Genomic DNA, 27,303 nt, shown 5'->3' on the forward strand with positions numbered 1-27,303 from the left:
GGTTTAGGCCTTGTTGGCCATAGATGAAGGCCTGATTACTCCTTCAGAGAAAGAGGAATCAGGAAAGAAAAACATTCCAAATTTGAATACATTCCAATCTAAGGTACAAGCTAACCCTTGGTTTTAAAGGATACCAGATGGGATTTGGGGATGGAAAGAGGTTGTACAGCATGTAATGTGGTATAATATGGTTCTATGAGTCTTGGCCAACCTTTCTTCCATGTCATTCATTTTTAACAATTATTGAGTAATCCTTCATTATTAGGCTGTCTTGAGTTGAAAAAAAAATTTCGAGGATTCCAAATCCCATAGGGAAAGGCCCAAGTGACATGGCCTTTTTCCAAATGGGGAGGAAAGGATTACTGTGGCTTACATAGGAATTCCCACCAAACCCAGTCATTCAGGCTTCACCTGGATGACTACTAGAACTTGGCTCTATGTTTTTTTTTTCCCATAGGTAAAAACATAAAGGAATACAGTCAGAAACACAGGCCTCTTTGCAGCCTCAATTTTGAATTATCCAAGAAGGGAGTTGACCCAATAACACCTTGAGGGCTCTCCCCTCCTGTTTTCCAGAATTGAAGACAGGCAGAAAGCCAAGTTCTCTCCTAGAAGCCTCAAGCAATGGCTTGGGTGAGAAGGTATACACTCTATGTAAAAAAATTAAAAAAAAGAGAGACAGAGACAGAGAAGTAAAGAAAAAAAAAAGGGGGGTAATTTAGATTGAGCTGGATTATTAAACTAATTACATAAGTATAATTATATTAAATCCTATAATTAATTGCATGAAACTGCATAGCACAATAAAAATTTATCAAAGGAGGGACGCCTAGGTGGCTCAGTGGTTGAGCATCTGCCTTTGGCTCAGGGCATGATCCCGGGGTCCTGGGATCGAGTCCTGCATCGGGCTCCCCACAGAGAGGATGCTTCTCCCTCTGCTTGTGTCTCTGCCCCTCTCTCTGGGTCTCTCATGAATAAATAAATAAAATCCATTTTAAAAAATTTTCCAAAAGAATATAGAGGTGTTTAAGCCACTCTCCCATCAGGTGGTAAAAGGGGAACCCCAATGCATTGGGGGGCAACCTGAAAGATATATCTGTGAGAGGGGAATATCTTTTCTTTTCTTGGTTATTTTGGGTACCCCCAAATATTGACAGCTCAGTCAGGACTTTACAGCTTCCATATAACAATAGCTACTAGATGCTGACCCCTTTTGCTCTTTTGTGACAGGCACTGTACTAAATGCTCAATGTGTATCATATCATGAAATCCCCATGACAAAACTATGAGATCATCCCATTTCACAGAAGGAAGAACTGAGGTCCACAGAGATTAAGGAGTTTCTCTGAGGCCAGTCAGTAACTAAAAAGGCCGAGTCTGAGTCATGCCTTTCATGGCTTCACCACACACACAGGGCTCTGTAGGCAGGAGGGAGGGGTGAGGCAGGAAAGGTGGGAGGAAGGCAGGTAGGTTGACTTGAGAGTTGAGGGCTGTCCTTTGGTGTCCTACGTACCTGACAAGAGCACACCTCTGGTTCCTGGAGAGGAAGGGGAACGTGTGGCTTGTCAGGTGTCCTGGGTAAGGCAGGTGCTTCCCCATTATAGGTTCTTGAATTTCATTCTCATTTCAGCTCTGCCAAGTAGGGATGATCAGCCTCATTCGCAGAGGAAGGAGCTAGAACACAGAGGTGCTAAGTGCCGGGCATAGGGCCACCTGGAGGGAAAGGTGGGGCTGGGGCTGAGCCCTCTTCTCCGGAGTCCCAGTGACTCCAGGGAATCAATGTAGAACCACCACTGACAACCAATAGTTCCCACACCCTGAGTGTGCCCCGAGTGTGCCCCAAGATGGGAAAGTTCCTAACAGAGGAAACCACTTATTTCTAAGTTCTTTGTCCTGAAAGTGCTCCCTGTCCCTTACCTTGGAATAATTGGTACTGCGGGAGTGTCCAAGAAGCCTAGGGCCCATCGGTCCCTCGGGTACTGGGGGGAGGTGGGGGACGAAGGGCCCCCACCCGGTGTAGACGGGACCAAGCAGGTGGCCGAGGCCCAGGCGGCGGTGCTCGGGGTGTGCTGGGATGGTCCGTGGAGCCTGGGAAAGGCCGGGGCGCCAGGCGGGCAGGTGACAATGACAGGCCCCCTAGGGTGGGGGCCTCCTGGGGCCGGGAGGGGCCACCCACGTGTGCCCAGCTGGGCCTGGCACGGGTGCTCCAGCAGCCCCGAGGGCCGTGTGCAGGAAGGGGACCAGCCCCCCGGGGACCCAATGCAGGAGGGGAGGGGACCCGTGTGGCCCCTGGCCCCCCGACACCCAGGGCTGCGCTGTTCGGTGGTCACAGACAAGGGAGGTCGGAGCTGGAAACCCAAGGACGGTTGAAGCCATGGCCTGGGGGTGTCGGAGAAGATCGCCCCGAGTGTGTAGAGGCAGAGCCCAGGCAGCCAGGATTGTCCGGGTTGCAAAGAGGAGGGCGGGTGGGAGAGAAGTCGGTAGAGGCCCTGCCAGGGGAGCGGGGCAGAAAGGAACGGAACGCGGGCGAGCCCTAGGACGGGTGCCCTGGACTCCGGGATTTCACAGAGGTCAAAGGTCGGGATGGAGCAGGCCTTGGAGTTGTCCAGTAGGCAGCATCCGTGGACGGACCCGGGGTCCCGAGCCAACTACGCGGACTCCAGAGAGCACGGGCGCGAGCAGGGAAGGAAGGCTTCGCTCCCTGGTCTCAAGTCCCAGAGGTGATGTCACCTGTTTCACAGCTGATGGAAAAACAGGAAAGATGTGTAGGAATTCAGCAATACTGATGCTTGTTATGCTTGCTCTGGGGGGTCGGGAGGGGGCTTGCGTTCCAAGGGGATGTGCCTTCCACAGAAGCAGAAACGAAATGCATCGTGGATCGTAGGAGAGAAGAGAAGGGACAACACAAAGTCGTCAGAACGAAAGTCTCCAGTTGTTTTTGCCCTTTTAAATGTCTGGAATGCTAACTGTGGTATCAGGTGGAGGTATTATCTTGAACCCACCGCTATCGGGAAAGAGTAAGATTTGCGAGGTTGACTCACCATTTCTCAGAGGAATCCACGCTAGATGTCAGCCTAGCGTGTGCACCTCTATCTTTAAATGCTTTCCCATCAGTTTCTGATAAATGTTAAAAGCAGCTTGTGTCTCCTGCGAAGACCAGCTGCCCCGGTTGGGACTAAGAGCAGAGGACTTGTGCATGACAAAGGGCGCTGCTAGGGGCCCAGGAGAGGGGCTGAATGTATCCCACAAAGGTACATCATTTTTCGAGGAAAAAGACTTTGACGTTTCAGAGTAAATTCCATGGAAAATGCACGCACTGTGTTTTGATGAATCAGGCACTGAGAATATTTCCTTAGAAACCGAGTCCGTATTTTCATTAAAAAAGAAGAGAGAGAGAAAAAGAGAGAGAGAAAACCCACGAGTGAGAGAGAAAGGCTATGAGATTCAAGTGCACCAGTGAATTAACATCTTGTGGTAAAAATGCTGCCTGAGAAATTAAAATGATATTTGAAACATAAATCCAGCGTGCTAACAACTCTCGTTATGAGCACCCGCCAGAGTCAACAGACAGAGTTTGTTTGCTAGGAGGTTGTTTCTGGAGGCCAATTCTTGAGTTCTCAAAAAACATCTGTGCAAATGCAGAGGGAAAAGCCACAGCAATAGAAGCCATCAGCGGTTAGGTGTGTTATAAATACATTATTACTTCATTGTAATGGCACACGGGCCTTGGCTAGACTGAGGAATGACCTCACCAGCTGTCAGCCCTTGAGTTACTCTCCTTGAATGAGCATTCAAGATACAGCAGTGACTCTGAGGCAGAGCAGTGTAAACACAGAGGTAATCGAAAGAGAGGAACCAGGCACAAATTCATCAACATCCCACAAAGAAGCGGGGAGCCTTGGCCAAAACCAGAAAGACTGAGGGATTCTTCTGTCACACAAAACCACTGTTCAAGCCAGCCCTGAAGAACCTTTTTCATGGCACCTCTGAGCCAGCTATCCCCTGGGCTTTCTCACTCTGTCTCCTCTCTCAGAAACGGGGCCTCATGGCCCAAAAGAAGCAAGTCTCCTTCCAAGGAATCTATTCCCGTAGTGGAAACTCGGAAATGCAGGCCGAGGCTGGGTGGCAATGGTCCGAAAGCAGCTGGGCTCCTGGCAGAGGTTCTTGGCACACGCAGAAAACCAAGAACTTTATTTGGGGGTAGGCTTCCCTCTGCAAGGCAAAGGAAAACACTTTGAAGATAAGAAGGCTGCCCATAACTAAATGGAAAATGATGGGTGGCCAAGATGTGTCAGAAGCCATGGAAAAAATGTGAAAGGAAGACAAGGAGCGCTTGGAGGTAGGCTGTCCTCACTTAGCTCAAGTTTCTGACTGATCCCTGGGCATCCTGAGAGGTGGCTAAAGCAGCTCAGATTTTAGCCAGAGATGGTGCACAGCATGTGCACAGTCGTGGGAGTCAGGATGTCTGATGTGGGTTTGGGGTCCTTCCACAGCAGTTTAAGTGTGAACCTCCCCCTCAGTGTCCTTGGCAGGGAAGGGGAAACTTATTTCTAATGAACTTGGACGTGCATCAGGAGTGACTATTGGAGTCGTTCCGTGGATGAGCGTTATTCCTAAACCTGCTAAACTCAAGGGATGGGGAAGGGGTCAGGAAGGGAGAGGTAAGAGTGGGATTTTATTTTCTTAATAAGAAAGACAAAAGAAGCTTCGTCTTCACTTTGCGACTGACAGAAACCCAGAAATTTCATCACATCTTGTGCCCCAAACTCTGAAACAACCAAATAGTAACTCCGTGGGACAGAGAACATTTTGGGGGTTTTGATCATCAGTGTCCCCCAAGTGCCTGGTGGAGGCCTCAACATACATAGCATATGCAAGCAGTAGTATTTGTGGAAGGATTGGATGAGTGAGACCACAGTAGTCATGAGTGACCCATGTTTTAGGCCACATACCACATGTGGCTTACGGTGATGCACTCTCCCAGCTTTGCTACCAGTGGCAATTTATGTTGGTCTGCCTTTAGGTTTAAAGCCTTGTTGCAAACTGAGGCATGATTTTTCCAAGATGAATGTCTTTGTATTATAATTACTTGGGCGCAGAGGGAAGCATTCTATTCAACTAAAACGTTGTACTGATGACTTGGGGATAAACAAATGTTAAAGAAAAAATTCAGTTCAAAAACGATTTATTTATTTATCCATTCCCTCATTCAACAAATACTGAACAACCAGAAAACAATTAACAAAATAGTAATATTAAGTCCATCCTTATCAATAATTATTTTAAATGTAAACGGACTAAATCCTCCAACCAAAAGATGGAGAGTGGCTGAATGGATTAAAAAACAAGACCCATCTATATGATGCCTACAAGAGATTCATTTGCTTCAGCTTTAAGGACACACATAGATGAAGGGATGGGAAAAGATACTCCATACAAATGGGAACAATAAGCAGAGGTAGGTACACTCATAGCAGACACGATAGGCTTTAATCCAAAGTCTGTGAGATGAAACAAAGAAGGTATTATTTCAAGCGAACAAGGGGTAGTGGAAGGGGAGGTGGACGGGGGGATGGGGTGACTGGGTGACGGGCACTGAGGGGGGCACTTGGTGGGATGAGCACCGGGTGTTATATGTTGGCAAATAGAACTTCAATAAAAAATATACCAAAAAAAAAAGGTCAATTCATCAAAAGGATGTAACATTAGTAAATACTTGTACACCCAACATAAGAATATGCATATTTGTAAAGCAAATATTAACAGACCTGAAGGGAAAAATAAACAGCAATACAATAGTATTGGGGAACTTCAATACTTCAGCTTTCGACAACGGATAGATCATCCAGACAGAAAATCAATAAGGAAACATTGGGCTTAAACTATTTGTTAGATCAGTTGGACCTAACAGACATTTACAAAATATTCCATCTAAAAGCAGCATAGTACACATTATTCTCAAACACACATGGAATAGTCTCCAGGGTAGATCACATGTTAGGCCACAAAATAAATCATAATAAATTTTAAAAAACTGAAATCATATCAAGCATCTTTTCTGACCACAGTGGTATGAAACTAGAAATCAATTATAAGAAGAAACTTGATAATACACAAACATTTGGAGATCAAACAATGTGCTTCTGCACAACAAAAAGTCAAAGAAAAATCAAGAGAGAAATTAAAAAAATCATGAGCTGGATGAAAATGAAAACACAACATACTAAAAGTTAAAAATTATGGGTTGCAGCAAAAGCTCCCTAAGAGAGAAGTTCATTGCAATAAATGCCTGCATTAAGAATGAGAAATAGCTCAAATAAATAACCTAGCTTTACACCTCAAAAAAACTAGAAAAGGAAACACAAACTAAGCCCAAAGTTAGTTGAAGGAAGACTTAATAAAGATCAGAATGGAAATAAATAGATACTAAAAAGACAAGAGAAAATATCAATTAAACTAAAAGCTGAGGTTTTTAAAATTTTTTAAAAGCATTTGTTTGTTTGTTTGTTTGTTTATTCATGAGAGACACACAGAGAGAGGCAGAGACACAGGCAGAGGGAGAAGGAGGCTTCCCCACAGGGAGCCCGATGTGGGACTCGATCCCAGGGCCCTGGGTGGGATCATGCCCTGAGCTGAAGACAGGTGCTCAACCACTGAGTCACCAGGTGTCCCAAAGCTGAGATTTTTTTTTTTAAGCACAAACTAGACAAATCTTTAGCTAAACTCTCCAAGAAAAAAAAAAGAGGACTCAAGTAAAATTTGGAGATGCAAGAGATGTTACAAATGACTATACACAAACCCAAAGAGTCATAAGAGGTTACATAGAACAAATTTATGTCAACAAATTGGACAACTTGAAAGAAATGGATAAATATCTAAAACAGACACCTTACCAAGACTGAATTATGAAGAAATAGAAAATCTGAACAGGCCAGTTACTAGCTAGGAAATTGAATCAGTAATCAAAAACCTCTCAACAAAGAAAAGTCCAGGACCAGATGGCTTCACTGATGAATTTTATCAAACATTAAGAATTAACACCAATCCTTCTTAAACCCTTCCAAAAAATAGAAGAGGAGGGAATATTTCCAAATTCTTTTTAGGAGACCAATATTAGCCTGATACCAAAGTCAGACAAGGACACTACAAGAAAAGAAAATTACAAGCCAACATCCTTGATGAACATAAATGCAGAATTATCAACAAAATATTAGCAAACTGAATACAGCAATACATTAAAAGATTCATATACCATGATCAAGTGGGATTTATTCTAGGAATGGAAATATGGTTCAACATCTACAAATTAATCAATGTGATATAACACATTAACAAAAATGGAAGATGAATATCATATAATCATCTCAATAGATGAAGAACAAGCACCTGTTGGAAAAAAATCAATATACCGTCATGATAAAAAATCTCAACAGACTAGATATAGATGGAACATATCTCAACATGATAAAGTCCATATATGACAAGCCTACAGTGAACATCATACTCAACAGTGAAAAGCTGAAAGCTTTCCCTTTCAGATCAAGAACGGGTCAAGAATGCCTGCTATTCACCACGGTACTAGAAATGCTAGCCAGAACAATTAGGCAAGAAAAAGAAAGAAAAGGCATCCAAATTAGAAAGAAAGTAGTAAAACTGTCTTTATATGCAGATGACCCTGTTATACATCATATATAGGAAGTCCCAAAGACACCACTCAAAACCTGTGAGAACTAATAAAGTCAGTAAAACTTCAGGACACAAAATCAATGCACAAAAACCAGTTGTGTTTCTTTACACGAACAATGAGCTATCAGAATGAGAAATTAAGAAATCAGTCCCATTTACAGTAGCATCAGAAAGAATAAAATACTTAGGAATAAACTTAAACAATCTGAAAATCCTTTTAAAACTCAAGGCACCTTCGTGGCAGCCTTACTCTCATGATTTTGAGTTTAATTAAGAAATCAGCACCTGTACATATGAAGATGATTGGCATTGTTACCAGAAGTCTTAGTCTTGGCAAACATTTAATGCTAAGTATTTTAAGTATGGCAGATCTGGGCTGGTGGACTTTGGCGTGACACCCTGTGAGCTGGAGCTCCCAGTGCTCCTGCTGGCCAGTGTACTCCAACATGAAGAGTCCAAAGGCAAATGGTTCCTTGTCTTTGCAAACCAGCCAGCAAGGGAGCTACAAGGGCCCTGGGTTCTGAGCTAGCCATGGCTGAGGGACGTAGTGGCAGGACTCTACTCTGCCTGAGACTTAGCACCACGGAACAAAGCACAATGGTAAAGGTGCACCTCGCAGGCCCAGCGTCTCGTGGACAATGTGGTGTCAGCACTGCCTTGGGTTTCAGAGAAAAACTAGAATCCATGCCTATATGGCATCAGCCATGGGAATAAGAGCCCGTAATACCAAAGAGTGGTGACCCTATATTGGTGGCTTTAAAAATCTTGGCTATTTAAAAAATCCTCCACAGACCTTTGTAGGTAATCATTTCTGATTTTAATTTTTTTTACAAGATTTTATTTGTTTATTTTTGAGAGAGAGAGAGAGAGCACACACAGAGAATGAGAGGAGAAGCAGACCCCCTGCTGGGCAGAGAGCCCGCTATGAGACTTGATCCCAAGGACCCCAAGATCACGACGAAGGCAGACGCTTAACTGACTGAGCCATCCAGGCGCCTTCATTTCTGATTTTAAAACCTGTCTTATGAAAGGAGGAATAACAGGGCACAAGGAATTGAGGAAAAGTTTGATTTTCCTCACTGCTTAGAACTTCCAGCTATTGTCAGCAAGTTTTTGGGTGTTCACTTAATCTAACAGCTGTTTCTCAAAATTGACATCTATTATTGAATTTGAGCTCTTATGAAAAACTAAACTGCAGTGTTAAGGCAGATGTTAGCGTCTCCATTTTATGGATGAATTAGCTGACAAGGAAGAGGCTTGACAGTTACGCTCAGACCAGAAACAGAATATTTGACTCTTCATTCAGTGTGTTAGAGTTCATCCATAGTGCTGGACAAAGTGTGCTTGGGCACACTTGAAGTTCCCCCTGCCAAAAGTCTAGCATGCACCGTCCAAAACAGTAGCCCGGAGCCACATGTGGCTACTAAGCACTTGAAATGTGGCTAGTCCCAAATTGAGATGTGAGAAGTGTAAAATACACAGCAGAGCTCGAGACGTAGTACAAAAAAAAAAAAGTAAAATATCTCATTAATACTTTTATGTTGATTATATGTTGAAGTGATAATATCTCAGATACATTAGGTTAAATAAAATAAATTACTAAAATCAACTTCACTTGTTTCTCTTTACTTTATTGAATGTGGCTACTACAAACTCTCTAAAGTCACAAAGGTGGCTCATCGTGTATTTCTAATGAACAGCGCTCATCGACACAGAGTACCCCGTCTCTTCTTTGGAGGGATCGAGCTATGACCATTCACTTTCCATTGCAGGGAAACTTCCCTAGCAATTGCACACCCTCCTCTCAAGCTTGCTTTCTGCTCTGAAACAACTGTGAGCAGGAACGTGATGGCACACGTTTTCACATGAGCCTACGATCTTGCCTGTTGAAAGAAATACTAGACAAGGAGCTATGGCTACACTTTATTTGAAGAAAATAGGTGAAAATGATGGAAACAATAGTTCTATATTCTTTCTCCTCCTTCTGGTGTCTATATTTAAACAACCTAAGGATTTTTATCTCATTCCATGACCAGATAGTCTTCTAGAACATTCTCCCATTTTTTTATTTATTTTTTTTCCTTAAACAAGAGTATGAATCCCTACCTCCTGCCTGCCTCTCAGCCACCCTTGACCTTCCTAGGGCAACATCTTAGAAGACATCCATCACACAGGCACACAGAACTGAGAACAAGGGGGACCTCTGGATGTTCAGATGTTAGAGACTGACTCCAAGCTCTGGTCTGTAACAGGCAGTGGTCTAACAGGGTATTTACAGCTCAAGGAAAAAAAAAAAAGGAAAGAAAGAAAGAAAGAAAGCAGATTGCTTCCAGAAGCTGTGCATCTGCCGCCCGGTAAGCCTGCTGGTTTGACGCGCTCAGCAAAGTGCATGAAGAACTCTCAAATGTCACAGTGATTTGGTTAATTGGGTAAAGATAAGGGTTTCTGAATAGCAGAGTCAGTTTGCCATATTGGCCTGGCACTCGGGGACATGTGATGGAAAAACAGCTCGGCTGTCTGGATGCATCTGAATGCTCAGTTATTTCATAAAGCCTGCACTGTGTGTTTGGAATGCACATTTGCTCTTATGAATAACAGTAATTGTTTGGCTTGGCCTGCCTTTGTGTGACCGCCAGCTGGCAATGACTGGAACCGTGACACATGACACTCCAGCTGTGTCCACATGTTTCTGCCTCGCAGTATCCACTTATATAATTTGCTTTTTTGATCAACAGTTGAGCCATTTAAGGGAACTCATCATATTACACATGCCAGCTACTTCTGTGCAAATACTTCCATTGCAATTTCAAAAGAAGATTTTCATTATTCCTCGCTTATTATGGTGATGTTGCGACTTCATTAAACATAGTGCAGTAAAAGATACATTCCTAATTGAACTTGAGTATTTTTCCCTTGAATACACATAATTACAAGACAATAGCTTAGCATTTAATCAAATGAACCATTAAAATAGTAACTAATGATGGTCTTACTATGACTGACAGACCTGACCCAGTATGTTTAACTTTCTTCCCATTTTATTAGGCTCGCTGTGTTTCTCGTATGTAATTAGGTTTGTATCAGGGATCTGATAACTACCTGGATTGTGCTATAAAGAATCTTATCTGCTTGGGTGTTAAAGTTTCTGTTATGCTACAATCTATTTTCTTCAGAGAGATTTGGAAGACCCAAGCAGAAATTGAACCTGACCCAAAATATACTTGTATTTTTATTACCTTTTCCTGTGAAACTGAAAACATTCACTTAATCCCTCCTTCCTGATACTCAAAAGTAGGGAACACACGCAGTTCTTTCAGCTCTTGGGAAAATTCTGAATTATGCAACCTTGGTAGCTTATGGCCCAGACAGTGAAACTAGGTCATTATTGTTGCCTAAAACTCCTCTTTGCCTCCTTCTCTTACTATAGCTTGAGTTTCATCAAATTGCCGAATTGGTTAATTGGGGTGAGACATCAGAATAGCTGACCAGAGAACCACACATTGACAGTCTTTACAGCCCAGAGAGAAAGGTACCTTGCAAATACGATTCACGCTGACTGCTAGAGACCTTCTACTTGGAGAAGGAAGGAATTCATTTCTTCCATTCTTTCAGTACTCAGACTCAGCTGGCTTATGTAAGAAGATAGAACATTAGCAGTGTTGGAGGGATTGATACAGTAGCTATAGGAAAGCTCAATGTGAAGGAGAGATGGGCATGGAAATGTCAAAGATCTATTAAACTAGTTGTCAGGAGACCTAAATTCTAGTTCAGAGTCTGCCACGAACTAGCCATGATGCCTTGGCAAATAAGTATCTTACTTCTCAGTGCATCGGATGCCTGATTCTTAGAGAGGTGGGGAGGGGGGGTTGGATTGAGAGTGGAAAGTCTTTTCCTTCTTAATAAATAGGGTCATAATGATGATCCAGTAGGGTAACAATCATGAAAGGACTTGGAAAGTATAAAATATATAAATTCAAGATATTACTAATGTATAAAGCTTAATGGACCTGGAAGTCAAAATTAAGGGATGTATAAGACTTATTTAGGAATATACCTCATCCAAAGCTGGAGAAAAGAAGTGTTAGCTGAGTGGATATTGCTTTTTGGTGGACATTTGAGAGAGAAAAACATGTTGGAAGTTACTTGAAGGTTACTCTTTGCCATCTTAGTGTCAACCAATTTGGGAGCTGGAAAAAACTAGAACCCTTATAGCCAAACCTTTTCATTTTACCAACTCGGAAATCACAGCAAAGAGGATTGGACTGCCCAAGGCCGCACAGCCAGATGATGGCAGAGCAAAGAAACCCAGGTCTTGCAGATGCACACAGACTCCTGCCTTCACTATCCAACCTTGGAAAAAAGCATTCTGTCAAAAGAAACAAATGTGAATTAAGAAAGTTCCTGAAAATCTCTGTGTTGCTGTGGGAAAATAAGAAGAGGTAAATGGATAAAGTGCCAGACATTGGCACATGAGATCACAAGACAATAAAAACCAGGATTAACAACCAGGAACAAAAGCTTGTCACATCTCTCGAGGGCTCTGATGAGAGACATGCTGGGACTTAGCAACCGGCTGTTGGGGACTGGGAAGAAGTGGTAAAAGACAGGACTAGTGTTGGAAGCTTTATTCGATCTGAAGAGTTGGTCCCATGGGGAGGAGGCCACCAGCACAAAAAGTGTAGTAAACAGTCTCCCACTGGGCATTTGCTAACATTTGGGGGGATTTGGAGCCGGAGGACATGGCATAGCGGCCGTAGCATCCAGACAGCAGTGAGGCCTGAAGTCAGGAAGCCGACAATGTCATGGTTCTGGGTGGTCCATCTGCTTTGGAATAAGACCCCAGCCAGCAGCTGGAGTTACCAGAAACAGGGTCCAGCTCTTAGGGGAAGAAGCTTACGAGAACTAGAACTGTCTCTAGCATATGTTGGGTACAATAATGAGGAACAAGGCAAGATGTCCATCTTGGAGCCAAAGGAGCTGAGGGTTCAGGGAAGGCTAGTCACAACAGAATGGCTGGAGTATAGATCATGGGGACTGGGGATGGAGGGAAGAAGGCACAAGAGGACTGAGATTGTCCCCAGTTCCACTCAGGACTCCGCGCTTAGGACTGGAGACTAGTTCTACTGTGGTTTGAAGCACTAGTGTCTTAGGTCAGTCTGGTTGGCTGAACGACTACAACTTGAAAGTCTGTAGATCGCTACTGAGATATATGAAGAATTCAGGGCCTAAGATAATTGCAATCAATTTTTTTCTCAATTGTGCAAGGACCTAATTTCAGATTATTCTCTAGGTTCTAAATACTATGAAGTCAGAGACTATGTCTATTTGTTTGCCAGGTTCCCTGCATAAGGCCAAACACATAGTAATCATTCAGTAAATATTTGTGGGGAAAAAATGAGTAAATATCCAGAATGTTCTCTTCCTCTATTGGCCACTCCAATATTATTTCTCTAATATTATGATCTGACCAAACACTGATGATTGGCACCCTGCCTGCTTCTTAGAGTTGTGCAGATCTGTAGCTAGAGCAGACTTGGAACTATGGTTTCAACAGAGAACTTAACTGAAGTGACCATGTGGTTGGGAGGAGAGGCTATATGTCTTTCCTTCACCATCTTTTTTGTTCCCTTTCTTACTCAAAAGATTTCAGAGAGTTTAAAGGAGACTGTAAGAGAATATAAATTTAGAAAAAGGAGAACAATACCAAATGCTTGAGCAAATACATATTTTCTCTTTAGTGTTATCAAGACAGAGGTATCAGGAAAGAAGAAATAGTTCAGATTCAAAGAGAATTGAAAATGTCAGTGACTTATATAATGACTGAATGTCTCAGAAAGCAAAATTAATTAATTAATTAATTAATTTATTTATTTATTTATTCAGTCATCCATTCATTCATTCTCTATGCCTTAACTTCTCCATTACAAAATCAGGATAAAAATAATAACTATCTTCTAGGTTGTTATGATGAATGAAAGAGTTTATAGATATAACAAAACATTACAAGGAGTTCCTGGCACATAGTAAATCCTCAGGGAAGCTTAGCTGTGATCACCATCATTTCCATCATCACCACCATCACCATCATAGTCAACTCACTTATACAGACAAGAACATACCTGAAGACTGAGAGCTCCCTGAGGGCAAATGTTGTGGCACAATTACTGTTATATTTCTATCAGTTGGTATAGAGCTCAGCATAAAGTGGGTGCTCAAGAAATGTTTGTTGATTTGTTGAGAGCAAAGAGAGCCTCCATTCTGGTGCAAGTCTGGTGGTGAGGAACAGAATTTACTGTGAGATAGGCACCAGGCCCTGCCCAAACTCTCTCCCTTATGGAAAAAACCTTTCAACTTTCCTATGAAGTAAAAACAAAACTTTGATCTTCAAAAAGAATTACAGAGTGATGGGAATGGTCAAATGAAAGTAACAGTAAAATTTATTGTTTTCTAATCTTTAAATGCTCTAAAATTAACTGTCTAAAAAAATAGGAGCAATGTATAAAAGTATAAAATAGTAATGTAGTCAAAATACAGGGTAGTATTGGTAAAAGCATAGACACATAGATTAATAGAATAGAATAGAATAGAGAATCCAGAAATATAACCCTACATATGTGGCCGATTTATTTTTGAAAAAGCTACAGAGGCGATTCAATGGTAATACCACCACAAATTCTCACCTAGGATTATTATAATAGTACCATATGAGGGCTTATCTTAGTAAAACTGCTTAAAATTAAAGCCAAAAAGAAAAACCTGGAAAGGAACTGGAGGCAGGAAAAAGGATTGATCTTTAAAAGGACAACAATAAGATTTATGATTGACTTTGAAACAAAAAATCTGGAAAATAGAAGATAATGGAATGACATCTTTAAGTGTGAAAACAACTGGAGACCTGGAATCTATATCCTTATAAAATATTTTTCAAAAATAAATACAAGATACTTTTAAAATTTTGGTTCAGATCTAGAAGGATTCAAAGATTGTTATTACCACAGTAACAGTAAGAATAATAACAATGAAAATCATGTTCTTGTTATTTTATTTTTTTTAATCTTATTTAAAGATTTTATTTATTCATGAGAGACACAGAGAGAGGCAGAGATGTAGGCAAAGGGAGAAGCAGAGAGCCCCATGTGGGACTCGATCCCAGGACTCCAGGATCATGCCCGGAGCCAAAGGCAGGCGCTCAACTGCTGAGCCACCCAGGCATCCCATGTTATTTTAACCAGCTAGCAAATAATACTACAAATAAGAAATCTTTGATAAGCTGAGTTTTAGTGGGAAATTATTTCTTCATAACTGAGCAAAATCCATGGCAGTTCCCATACTTAAATTATGACCATTCTAAATAAAAAATTAAAAAAAAAAAAAAAAGGGATCCCTGGGTGGCGCAGCGGTTTGGCGCCTGCCTTTGGCCCAGGGCGCGATCCTGGAGACCCGGGATCGAATCCCACATCAGGCTCCCGGTGCATGGAGCCTGCTTCTCCCTCTGCCTGTGTCTCTGCCTCTCTCTCTCTCTCTGTGACTATCATAAATAAATAAAAAATTAAAAAAAAAAATTATGACCATTCTGGGGACAAATGGATGGAAGAAGTGGCCTCCCATAATCAGAGAGATTTTGCATGGATGAGGAAAAATCAGATGAACCTTAGAGTACTGTTTAACTTGGCAAAACATATTGGAATCCAGAAAACTGCCAAATGCAAAAACAAATTTGTTAAATATGACAAATAATTCCTCTTACCATATTCCTGAGTTTTTACCAAGAAAGCAACAGTGGAAGGGGTTTGGAAAGCTAATATCACTCATTTCCACAATGATTGGATTCTTAGATCCTTGAATTCAAAGGCAAATCAAATTTATCTTGAATGGCAGCATAAATCCCTCTCAGTTCCAATACTGAAAAGATCATGAAGATACCTCCAAAGGAAATTAGGGGTTGAGCTTTCACAGGTGAACTCAATATAATTAAAACTGTTATTCAGTTCAGTTCTAGGAGAAATCCAGATGATCAGCACTTAACCCTAACTACCAAACAAGGAAAAGGGATTTCAGTCTCTGATAAATAAACAAAACAAAACAAAATAATATTATGCTTTTGTCTCCACTATTCTTTGGTTCACATATCTGGAATAAAATTTTTAAAGTGTAAAATTTTCCAAAAGCAGGAAAATGTAACAATAATTAAAAGAAAACATAGCCAATAAAAGCAGAACCGTGGATGACAATTACTGAAATTAGTAGACAAAAACTTTTAAACATATGTATGTTAAGGAATTTAACAGGAAAGGTAGATATAATGGGTGAAGAGAGAAAGTATTTCAGGAAAGCATTATAAAAAAGAAATGTAAACGTTTTAATTGAAAAATACAATTTCTGGGTTATATTGAATATGTTCATAACAGATTGGACACTGTATAATATAGGTACAATGAGTTTAAAGGCAGATCAGTAAAGTTAAACTAAAAAAGGACAGGATAAAGGATTTAAAAAAGAAAGGGACAGAGCACCAGTAATCTTTGAGATGATATGAAGTGGTCTAGTGTACATATAGTAGATGACCTGGAAGAAGAGGAAAGAAAGAATAAGGAAGAAAAATGTATTTGAAGAAATAATTGCCAAAATTTTTCAAGTTTAATAAGAAAAAGGCAAAAAAAAAAAAAAAGCCTCCAGATCCAATAATTTCAATGAACTCTAAGCAGGATGAATAAAAACAAACAAAAACCATATCTACATATCCCATTATCAAATTGCTGAAAACCAAAGATAAATAACAAGTTGCAAAATCAGCTAGAGGGAAAGAAGATGAATTAAAAGAAAAATGATTGACTTCATATAAGAAATGACACAAACCAGAAGACATCTCCAAGATACTAAAAAACAAAGCAAAAACATACCAAACTAGAATTATATATCCAGTGAAAATATTTTTTCAAAAACAGAGAAGTGGAATAAAGCAATTGCCTGATAAATAAAAACAGAGAATTTATCACCTGAAAATCCATGCTACAAAAAAATGTGTTACAGAAAGACTTCAGGCTAAATGAAATACTAAATAGAGAATTAAATCTACAGGAAGGGATGAAGAACAACAGAGGTGGTAAAGTTGTGGGTAAATCAAAACATATTCTTTCTTCCTAATAAAAGGCAATTGTTTAAAGCAATAATAATAGTAATAAGGAGATTGATTATTAATATATTAACAATTGTGTTAATAATTACTTATTCTTATTCTTATTATTTGGGGGACTTATAATATGTATAAAAGCAAAATATAATAAAGCAGTAGCCTGAAAAATGGGAAGGTGGTAAATAGATGTATGCTGATATAAAGTTATTATACTTGAAGTAATACAACATTAATTCAAGATAAGACTTAATAAGGTAAAACTGATAATTTAAGAATGTATATTTAATTCTTAGAGAAATCATTTTAAAAATTGAAACAAAGATGTATAGTCAAAAGAAAACATAAAACAAGGAACAGAAAAATAAGGAACTTATAGAATAGGGAAATATCACAACATGATAGACTCAACCAAACCAACAATTGTAATAAATACACTGCATTGCAAAACACTGCAATTAATAAGTCGAAATTTTTAGACTTATAAAAATGCAAACTTCAACCATACACTGTTTGAAAGAAATGCGCTTTAAATACAACCATATGGACTTTTTAAAATAAAAGGGTGGGACAGGTCTATCATAGAAATACTCATCACAAAAAAAGTTACGATGACTATCATTATCAGACAAAATAGATTTCAGGGGGAAAAAAGGTATTACCAAATACAAAGAGGTATATTTAATGACAAATGGGTTAATTCATCAGGAAGCTATAGATAAGTATGTTCCTAATAACAAAGCTTCAAATTATGAAAGTCAGAAATTGACAGAAAATAAATGACAAATAAATAAATCCACAACTGAGTTGGGGATTTTAACACTCCTCTTTCAATACTTGATAGAGCAAGTAGAAAAGTAATCTGTAAAGATATAAGCCCTGTACAATAACATGAACCAATCTGACATAACTGATGTCGATAGAACACTAGAACCAATAATTGCAGAATCCACATTTTTTTCAAGTATAAATAGAACCATCCACAGTTTCATTGGCTAAAAAATAAGTCTCAATGAATTTCAAAGAATTAGCATCACAAGAAATGTGTTCTTGGACTATAATGTAATTCAGTTAAATGTAGAAATCTAAAATATTCCTACATATTTACAAATCAATAAACTTCCAGATAAACCATAGATAAGAAGCCACAGTAAAAATTGTGTCATATTTTAACCTGAATAATATAATATAACTTATTACTCTCTGGAGGAATACTGAGGGAAAGTCATAGCTTTAAATGCTTATTTTAGAAAAGAAAAATAATGTCTGTATCACTGACCCAAGCTTCCCATGTAAGAAGAGTAAATTAAACCAAGTGTAAGCATTAAAAAAAAAGATAACATAAATAACAGAAGAAAATAATAACATAGAAATCAGACAAAGAATAGCAAAGATCAACAAAACCAAATATTAGCTCCTTAAAGGATCAACAAAATTGATATATCTCTAGTCAAAATAAAATAAGAAATAGAATAAAATTAAAAATAGAGAAAACACAAGTTTTCAATTTCAAGAATGAGGAAAAAAAACATTGCCACAGATCTTACAGACATTAAAAAAATAACCAGGAAATTTCGTGAAAAATGTTTGCCAATGAATAGAGCCAACTTAGAAGACATGGCCAAATTCCTTAAAAACACAATTTACGACAATTGGCTCAAGAATAGCCATGATTGTCCCATTTCTGTTTTTAAAAATTGCATTTGAAATTAAAAACCTCGCCACCACCACGACCAACAACAAGAACAAAGCAAAAACCTGAGCCTATACAGCTTAGTTAAGTTCTATCAAACATATAAATAAGAAGTACTATCAAACTTCCTCAGAAAAAAAGGAGGAAAGGAACAATTCTAAATTTATCTCATGAACCCAGAATAAACCTGATACCAAAAGATGATGAGAACAGTACAGGAAAAAAATTAGGGTAACATTTCTCAGGAACATAGGAGCAAAAATATTTTTTAAATATTAGCAAAATGAACCGCATAATATATAAAAAGCATAATATGTTATAACCAAGGATATTTACTTCAAGAATGCAAGTTTGGCCTAACATTAAGAAACCAGTCACTGTAATTTATCATTTAATAGCATAAAGGAGAAAAACGTTAATTTCAATATATGCAGAAAAAGTATTTGAGAAGATTCAACATCTATTCATAATAATACCTCCCAGAAAACAAGGACTAGAAGGAACCTTCTTCTATATGATAAAGACTGGGATATTTCTATGTTGGTGTACGTGCACACATAAACAAATACACATATTTTAAAAGCTACAGCTAGCATTATGATTAGTGATAAAATATTGAATATGTTTTCTGTAAGAGAGAACAAAGTAAGAAAGGCTGTTCTCATTACTGCAAACTAATTAGTTAATTAATTTTAAAAATAAGATACTAAAATTGAGAAGTAAAAAGTAAAATCTTCTTTTTTCAAAGATTATGAGATTATTTATGAAGAGAATCCAAAGGGAAAAAAAACAACTGTTAGGAGTAAGGATTGAATTTAGCGATGCCACAAGGTCAGTATGTAAAAATCAATTGTATTTTTATTTACTAGCAAAAAAAAAAAAAAGTTGGAAGATGACATTTAAAGAACAATGCCATAATCAATTGAAATTTTAAAAATATATTATTTAGGAATAAATTTAACAAAAACAGTGTAAGCCATTTATTTTGAAAGCCTTAAACATTGCTGAAAACAATTTAAAAAGACCAAAGTAAAGGACCCAAAATGAAAAAACAATAGGAAAATGAACAAATATGGTATTCATACAATGGAATACTACACAACTAATAAAAAGAATAAAATTCCTGCCACGTGTCTCAGCAAGAAATACAAGATTATAGTATAGAAGTCAGACACTAAGGAGTGTATGTACCTAAATCTTTTTATATAAAGTTGAAAAAAAGCAAAATGAAATTATGATAGATTTCATGAAAGCAACTATTTTTGGGGGGATAATGACGAATGGAGGCATGAGGGGGGACTTTGGTGTTTGCTGCTAAAGCTTGATCTTGATAAATCAAGATTTTGAACTAGATGCACAGTGATGTTCACTTTGTAAAACCTCATATAACTGTGCACTCGAGGTTTGTGCACCTAAGTTACACATATTATTCTTAAATTAAAAAATTAAAGAGGAAATACCCTCTGAAGACAACGAGCCAAGGCAGAGAAGCCACATACAGAGCCCACGGCTCAGCTGAGGACTCAGCTGCCAGACACACGAGTAGAAGGGTCTCTAGATGATTCCAGGCTTCAGCCTTCATGCAGCAAAGGCAAACTCTTGCTTTGTTCTGTCCAAATCTGTGACCCACGAAAACCATGAGAGAAAATGATTGTTGTTGTGGAGTGATTGTTTTGCAATAAAAGTAGCTGTAGGAACATCAGCTGGCACTGCCACTAGCAATGTGTGAAAATGACTCTTTCGCTCTACCTACCCCTGCAGCCAAGGTCACCATCTTCAACAATCTTTGCTGATTTGATTGCAGAGAAATACTGCCACACTTTCTTCTATTTTGGTGAAGTTGGGCTTTTTCCTACATGTAAATTAACGAAGTGTATTTTTTTTTATTCCTTTGGGATTCCTAGTGGTTTATATCCATTGTCCATTTACATTTTGGGAACACTATGCTTTAAATCACAATTTACGTGGATTCCTTACGTAGTAAAGATTTAAAAGGCCTCTGGGTTTTGTTTTTTTGTTTTTTGTTTTTGTTTTTTTTCAGATGGGGGGAAAAAGTTAAAGAACCAGACACGAAATCTGTATGAGACTCAGAACACTGAACATTTGGCCAATTGCAGTAGAGCAGCTTGTTTTCTCCTTCACTGATTTGCTGAATGGTGTTCAGCCCTTGGTGTGACCTTGGTTTCCGACAGTAGGCGTATCCCCAAGAGGATATTAAGCTAATGGTGATGATAGGAGGCTCTGTGATTCTTAGGAATAAGAATAAGATGCTTTGCAAAGTATTTGGTGAACACAGGGGATGACTTGAACATAGGGAAAATGACTCAGTTGAGAGTTTGGCTTAATATTAAAATAGTGTTCAGCATTTTTCCATAAATTACCACTTAGGGCGGAGGAAAACAAATGTATGATAGAGGAATCTAGAGCAGAGCTTTTTCCATGAAATCTTAGGTTCCAGCCTTAGGATTCGTGCGAAGTTTGTATTCCATTTTTTTTTCATGTTTGTATTAATGTGAAAGAAATATTTTCGCCCAAATCTTTGAGAAAATTGGAACCCAAAGGGAGAAATGTCATGCTTATATTAGGTTTTTAGCATCCCAAACACAGTGCCATATCCACCTGAAGACACTTGTACCACACTTTGGGAAGCACAGAATGGCTGCTACACAACATAAACAGAACTATAATATGAATATATCTATTTTTTAATCCAAATATGTCACTGCAGTCATTTGACTATGAATAGCAAAACAGAACCCTCTTGCTTTTTGCTTACATAACTTATTCATTAATTACTTTATTCAACAAATATTTATTGTCTCCTCTGGACCAAGCATTGCTGTCATTGCCAAGATATATATGTAAATGAACTAATCAGATTAAAAAAAAAATCCCTCCCCTTGTGGAGTGTACATTCTAGTGGAGAAAGACAATTAGCAATACACATAATAAACAAAAGTTAGGAAGAGTAGAAATAAAAAGAAAAGAGTGGAGTGAGGAGATCAGGAGTTTGGGACATATGCGCCCTGCTTGGGTGGGGGGGGGGTGGAAGATAGAGTTCAGTGACATTTGAACAAATTTTGAAGGTACTGAAGGAGAATTGAGTGAGAGAAAAGAGGAGGAATCCAAAGATATTTGGGACCAAACCATGTAAATCAGTGTAAGGACTTTCACTAGAAGTCAGACTGAGTGAAATAAGAAGCTGTTGTGAGGTTTTGAGCAGAAGAGCGACATGATCTGATTTAACATTTCAGGAAGACCATACTGGCTGCTGTGTCAAAGAAGACAGAAGCAGGAGCAGGAAATCTTGTCAGGAGTGTATTGAGATATTCCAAGCAGGAAATAATGGTAGCATAGAGCAGGATGGTGGAAAGGGGTCAAAGGGGATATATATGAAGGTACGTCAAATAAGATTTGCTTACAAATTTCACGTTGGCTTAGAGAGAGAGAGAAGTCGAAAATGACTTCGCGTTTTTTGGCCTGAGCAACTGGAAGAGCAGCTGAAATGGGGAAGGCACATGTGCTACGGGTAGATGAGGAGTTCAAGTTTGAACATGTTGAGTTCAAGATGTCTGTTAGACATCCCGGAGGAAATGGGAAGTAGGCAGTCGGGTATACATGTCTGGGGTTTGAGAGGTCTGGACTTGAGATGGAATTCTGGAAGTCACCTGCACATACATAGTATTTAAAACCATGAGACTGGAAGAAATTCCCAAGGGAGTAAGGAGAGAGAGAAGAGGAGAGGACCAAGGACTAAACCCTGGGGCACTCCAAACAGGGAAAGGTTGGGAGTAACAGGAGAAACTAATTATGGAAAGCAAGAAAGGAAAACCAGTGAAATAGAGGGAAAATCAAGAGTGTTTTATTGAAAGCCAAGCAAAGAGAGTTTTTTTTTTTTTTTAAGATTTATTTATTTATTCAAGAGCAAGAAAGAGAGTCAGAGACACAGTCAGAGAGAAAAGCAGGCTCCTCACAGGGAGCCTGATGTGGGACTCGATCACCCGACCTGGGATCATGCCCTGTGCCAAAGGCAGATACTCAACCGCTGAGCCACCCAGGTGTCCCCGAAGGGAGTTTCAAGGAAGAGGAAGTGACATCTGCCTCAACTGAACTCTTGCATGAGACCCACAGCGCTGTTGTATCTGTGTATCCCCCATGGCCTCCATCTCCTTACTGACCTTTCTTTTCCCCAGTACAGGTAAGCAGCACAGAGCTGAGCAAAAACCCTCTCAGTGGGATCCATCTCAAGTTAAGACACTAGCCAACCCGAGAAAATTCGGCCACACAAGAGAGATAGGATCCCAGCCTTCAGAATTTATTGCAAAGTTTTGGATTCATTTTATGGAAATAAAAAAAACAAGTAAGTTGTGTGGGGAGGCATTACTGTCTTGTTAAGTCTACCCCTACTCTCTTAAGCCTGGCTCTCCTGTACGTGATGTGAGAAAGTACAGAGACCTACAAGGTCTTTCTTGAGAGAACGAAAGTGGTGAGACTAAGTGGAAACATGCTTCCATAAGCATGTGGACCTCCTTGCTGGCCAGAGATCCCATGGGGGCTTGTTTACTATGGGCTCCTGTCTCCTGCAGTACCAGGGAAGCATATAAAGCAAAACAGTTTCTACTGTGTTCAAAGAAAATGTCTGCACAACTCTGGGTATGACTTGAGAAGGAACCTTATTAGCCGGGTGTGAACTTTGTCTCCTTAGAGGGAAAAGCCCTAGAACTGATATCAAAGGCTGAGTCTTACAGGAACCATGAATTGCAGATGACCTTGCTCAAGCCATTTAGCATTGGTGAGCTCATGAGAGCAGGGTGTGGAGCAGCAGGAGTGGTTGTGCTGACTCGGACTTCTTTCCCATCCAGCGGGCTGACGTGCAATGTGCTCGGTTCTGGGTGCCACGTGAAATGAGGGACAGTGACAAAGTAGGACAGGTCTGGAGCACCAGTGACCATGACAGCAACTCACACTGGTGAAGAATGATTGGAGGGATAGTCATGGGCTATTAACCTAGAATACGCAGACATGAACTAAAGTGTGTATTTTAGAGCTACGCACATGTGTGCATTTTTCTGATTACCCACCAAAAATGTATACCAAAGGGGTAGTTTGTCCAACTTGGGGCAGAGATGTTGACAGGATTCCCCAAATTATCTTCAAATACTAGACTTAATTTGGGTAATGTGTTCTAGCAGAGGAAAACAGACCTCAGTTCAGATGCTAGCTAATCCTGTGTCTTTTCGCACTTAATTATCTCTCCAGTTATTTGTTTCTTTGTGTTTTTTTTTTTTTAAACTGGAAGATAATCTTTGTCTTGAAAGAGGTCCCAAGGACTGGAAGTAATGTTTGCAAGACTTGACACACCGAAAACACTTCCTGTGCGGTGGCTAGTAGTATTACTGTGCATAACACCCGATCTCTGAGTCAGGACCAATGGATAAAAGCCATAAAGGGATATATTTGAACTCAATTTTTTTAATCTAACAACTTGAACAATTTTTTTAATGAAATAAACAGCTTTGTGGGATCCTGAGCAACCATCTTGAAGACACTCATGTACAAATGAGGGATCTACAGCTCTCAAAGATACCGTAAAACAAGCACTGTTACTGCTGAGGTTGGAATGGTTTAATTAAACAGGTTATGAGGTCATTTCCAAAAGTAAAAATCTTATTTTTTGTAGGCTTCAGTCTCTTGTGTCTCTTGCATATATGATCAACATTTCTCGCATTTCTGCGCGCTGCTTATACCGTAGAAATATCCTTACAGGCTTCTGAAGACTGAAGAGACCATACAGTATTTCTAAAGCATAAAGCACCGTCAACACAGAAGGGATTGTTTTCTGAATTTAAACCCAGCAGTCCGTGTAATCTCTTACAGTAGGTCTTCACTTCCTCCTGCAGATCCATATCCCTCCTTTTCAGTTGGAGAGAGAATTGGGAAACTTCCAAGCACAGATTAGCTCAACAGGGCTTGTTTTGCATATTTAAAAGGTTCGACTCCATAAACCGAAGAGTTGAAATCATGGCTATCTGCTGTGGGTGATTCATCCAGAGGCATTTTTTAAATCTGCATTGTTTGAATGGATAATCTTTGTAGTCCAGTTGTACCAGGTGAGTGCCAAGTCATTCTTCGATGCCTCAGATCCCAGTCCGACTCATGAGATGGGTCTGAATGTATAATTTAGATTCTATCGTAAAGAGGAACAAACAGTCCAGATGAGAATAACCAGAAGAGAATTAAATTAAGAGAGTATTAGAGATCCAAGCCTGGGTGAACAGTCTCTGATTTTTGTTGGATAATTAAGCAGACCAGTCACCGAGGAAAACACTTTGATTCTAAGTATTTGTGTAACGGGTTTGTAAGCCAGTAGCCAGGACCATAGCCGAGCGGTGTGGATAATCTCAGCAGCCCAGGTCCGGAGTGGCCCAGCTCTGACATGGCCACGCAACTCTACGGTCGTGGCTTTGCTCCTCCAACTCTGCATCTTCGGGGTCTTCAGCTGAGAAATGAAGATTGGAAGGGATTAAAGTCACTTTGTCTTCAACGTAGTTTGTCTCCTGAATATTTCTACTCCAATTCATGGATTTGATCTGAGCTTATTAAACTCTGTTTATATGATCCTTTCATGATAGACAGTCACAGAATATGGGCAGTTGCCTCGGGCTTCCAGCATCAGGGACCCCATACGAGGCCGTGGCTCGGAAACACAGTCCTTAGTAAAAAGGAGACCCATCTATATGCTGACACCCGAAGCTCTTGTACCTTCTGCCTGAGATCATTCTCTCTCCTTTTCCTCTGATCCCCATGGCAAAGCGGGTGGGCCAGGTCCCCTCCTCTAATTATATGTGACCATCCTGCGTGTGATCTTCATACGCTGCGGTTTTGCTCTCAAGTCTGTCTTTAATGTATAAGAACGCCGGGTGCTAGTAGGAAAATAGAGGACACGTAATAGGACTTACTGTGAGCTCTGCATCCCCCAGAGATAGCTCCAAATACCCAGCTCTTAGGGACAATCAGTCTTAAAACAGTTCTCTCTTTCTGCGTATCACTTACTACTTCCTGACATCACAGGACATATTTATCTGTCTATTGTGTATCTCCGTCACTAGGCTGTAAACTCCTTAAATTTGGATGTTATCTCCCTTATTCACCAGTACACAGCCCTGGCCTAGAAATTATGCATAAAATGGTTGCGGATTATAGGATCCAGGACCCTCTGTCTCCTTGCTTCGTTTCCTCCATCTTCTAAGTACTCCATGGAATACTGGGAACTGCCCACAGGTGCATCTTGTTCTCTCACAGAACAGAAAACGGAAAACCGTAAGTGTTCAGTATCTGTCTAAGGCCACAAAGTCAGTGGCAGATGCAGGGAGGGTGATGCTCTGCTCCTGGTGTGCTCTCCACTCTGCCAAACCACCAAGAAGCCTTTACAAGCAGATAAATCCATTCCTCAGGGACTCTCCCTATTTGTTTATGCATCAAACAGGAAATTCGTTTCTTTTTAACATTCTTGTCTTTGGTGCCCGACCCAGAGCTCCAGATGTCCATCATTTCCAGTCTCCTATAAAGATCTGAGGTCACATGCCTTTCCGGAGTCCCCACCCAGGGCCATTTATTCCCCCAAAGGAGCTGGAGACCAACTGCTCCCCTGCCCATCCTCCCTCATTGCCTCTGGCTCTCTTTGAGCCACCAGAGGACAGGGGGATGATGGGGCAAAGCCTGTGGCAGTCCTGCTGATGAAGAAATCTCCCAGATTGCAAGTCCAGCTGTTAACACGAATGACAGTCAACCAAGGAGGAATCACAGAAACAGATGCCTCGAGCGCCCAGTTCCGGTGACTGGGAAGGGGCTTCCGTGCCAGGGCCCACAGGCCCACAGTTCACCCTTTGCTTTGTTGAGGAAGCCTACGGCCTAGAGATTTAATGGGGATTGACAAGAGTGGAGCTCTTCGTATCAGAAAAGTACTAAAGACCCAAAAAGACCCTTTAAGAGGAGGTGGCCTTCGCCTGGGAGGAAGGGAGATGGATGAAAGAAAGAGAATTGCTGGGTTTTTACCAAGCAAGCTGGTTCCTATTTAAAATATAAAAGATGAGAAACGTAGGCATGACAACAATGACTGTTGTGACTGTTTTAATTAGAGAAAAATCAATAATATGTGCTATGGATGAAAGATGGTTTGGCTGTGTTTACTTCCAGCGCCTGTTGCTCGTAAACATGCATGCACAGCCCTGTCAGTGCAGCTCGTGCAGCCTCCACGTCCTGTACGGAGAGACGAGCCCAGGCGGGGAGCACAGGGACTGTGGCTGGGGTTGTTGGAGAGCTCTGGGGCACTCTGGAGGGAAGGAGCAGAACGCCTCTCCTGCCACCCACTGGAAACCCTCATTCCACGGTCCGCTTTAAAGAGGCGAGACACAGAGAAGCACAACTGCGAGTGAGGGGTAGGAAATGCAGAAGGAAGAAAGAAATTTGGGGAACAGAAAAAGATGAGAAGGGTCAAAAGGAACCAAACAACACAGACTCACAGGCATTACAGTGGGACTGCCACATGCAATGGCTTGCTGCCACTTAGACCTTTTGGAGCTCAAAGCAAGTGTACCTTGGTCGATGGAGATAATCTGGGTTATCTATGGATGGTGGGATTGTAGTTGATTTTTATTTTCATCTTTATATTTTTTCTCTGCTTTCCATTTTTCTCTACCATGAGCATGTCTTATATTAGTCCACAAATGGCTCTGCCATGTTTCAGCTGTGCTTTCTCAAGCAACAGTCTTAACCCTTTGTGCCTTAGTTTTCT

This window comes from Vulpes lagopus, chromosome 5 (genome assembly GCF_018345385.1).
Source record: "Vulpes lagopus strain Blue_001 chromosome 5, ASM1834538v1, whole genome shotgun sequence".
Classification (NCBI taxonomy): Eukaryota; Metazoa; Chordata; class Mammalia; order Carnivora; family Canidae; genus Vulpes; species Vulpes lagopus.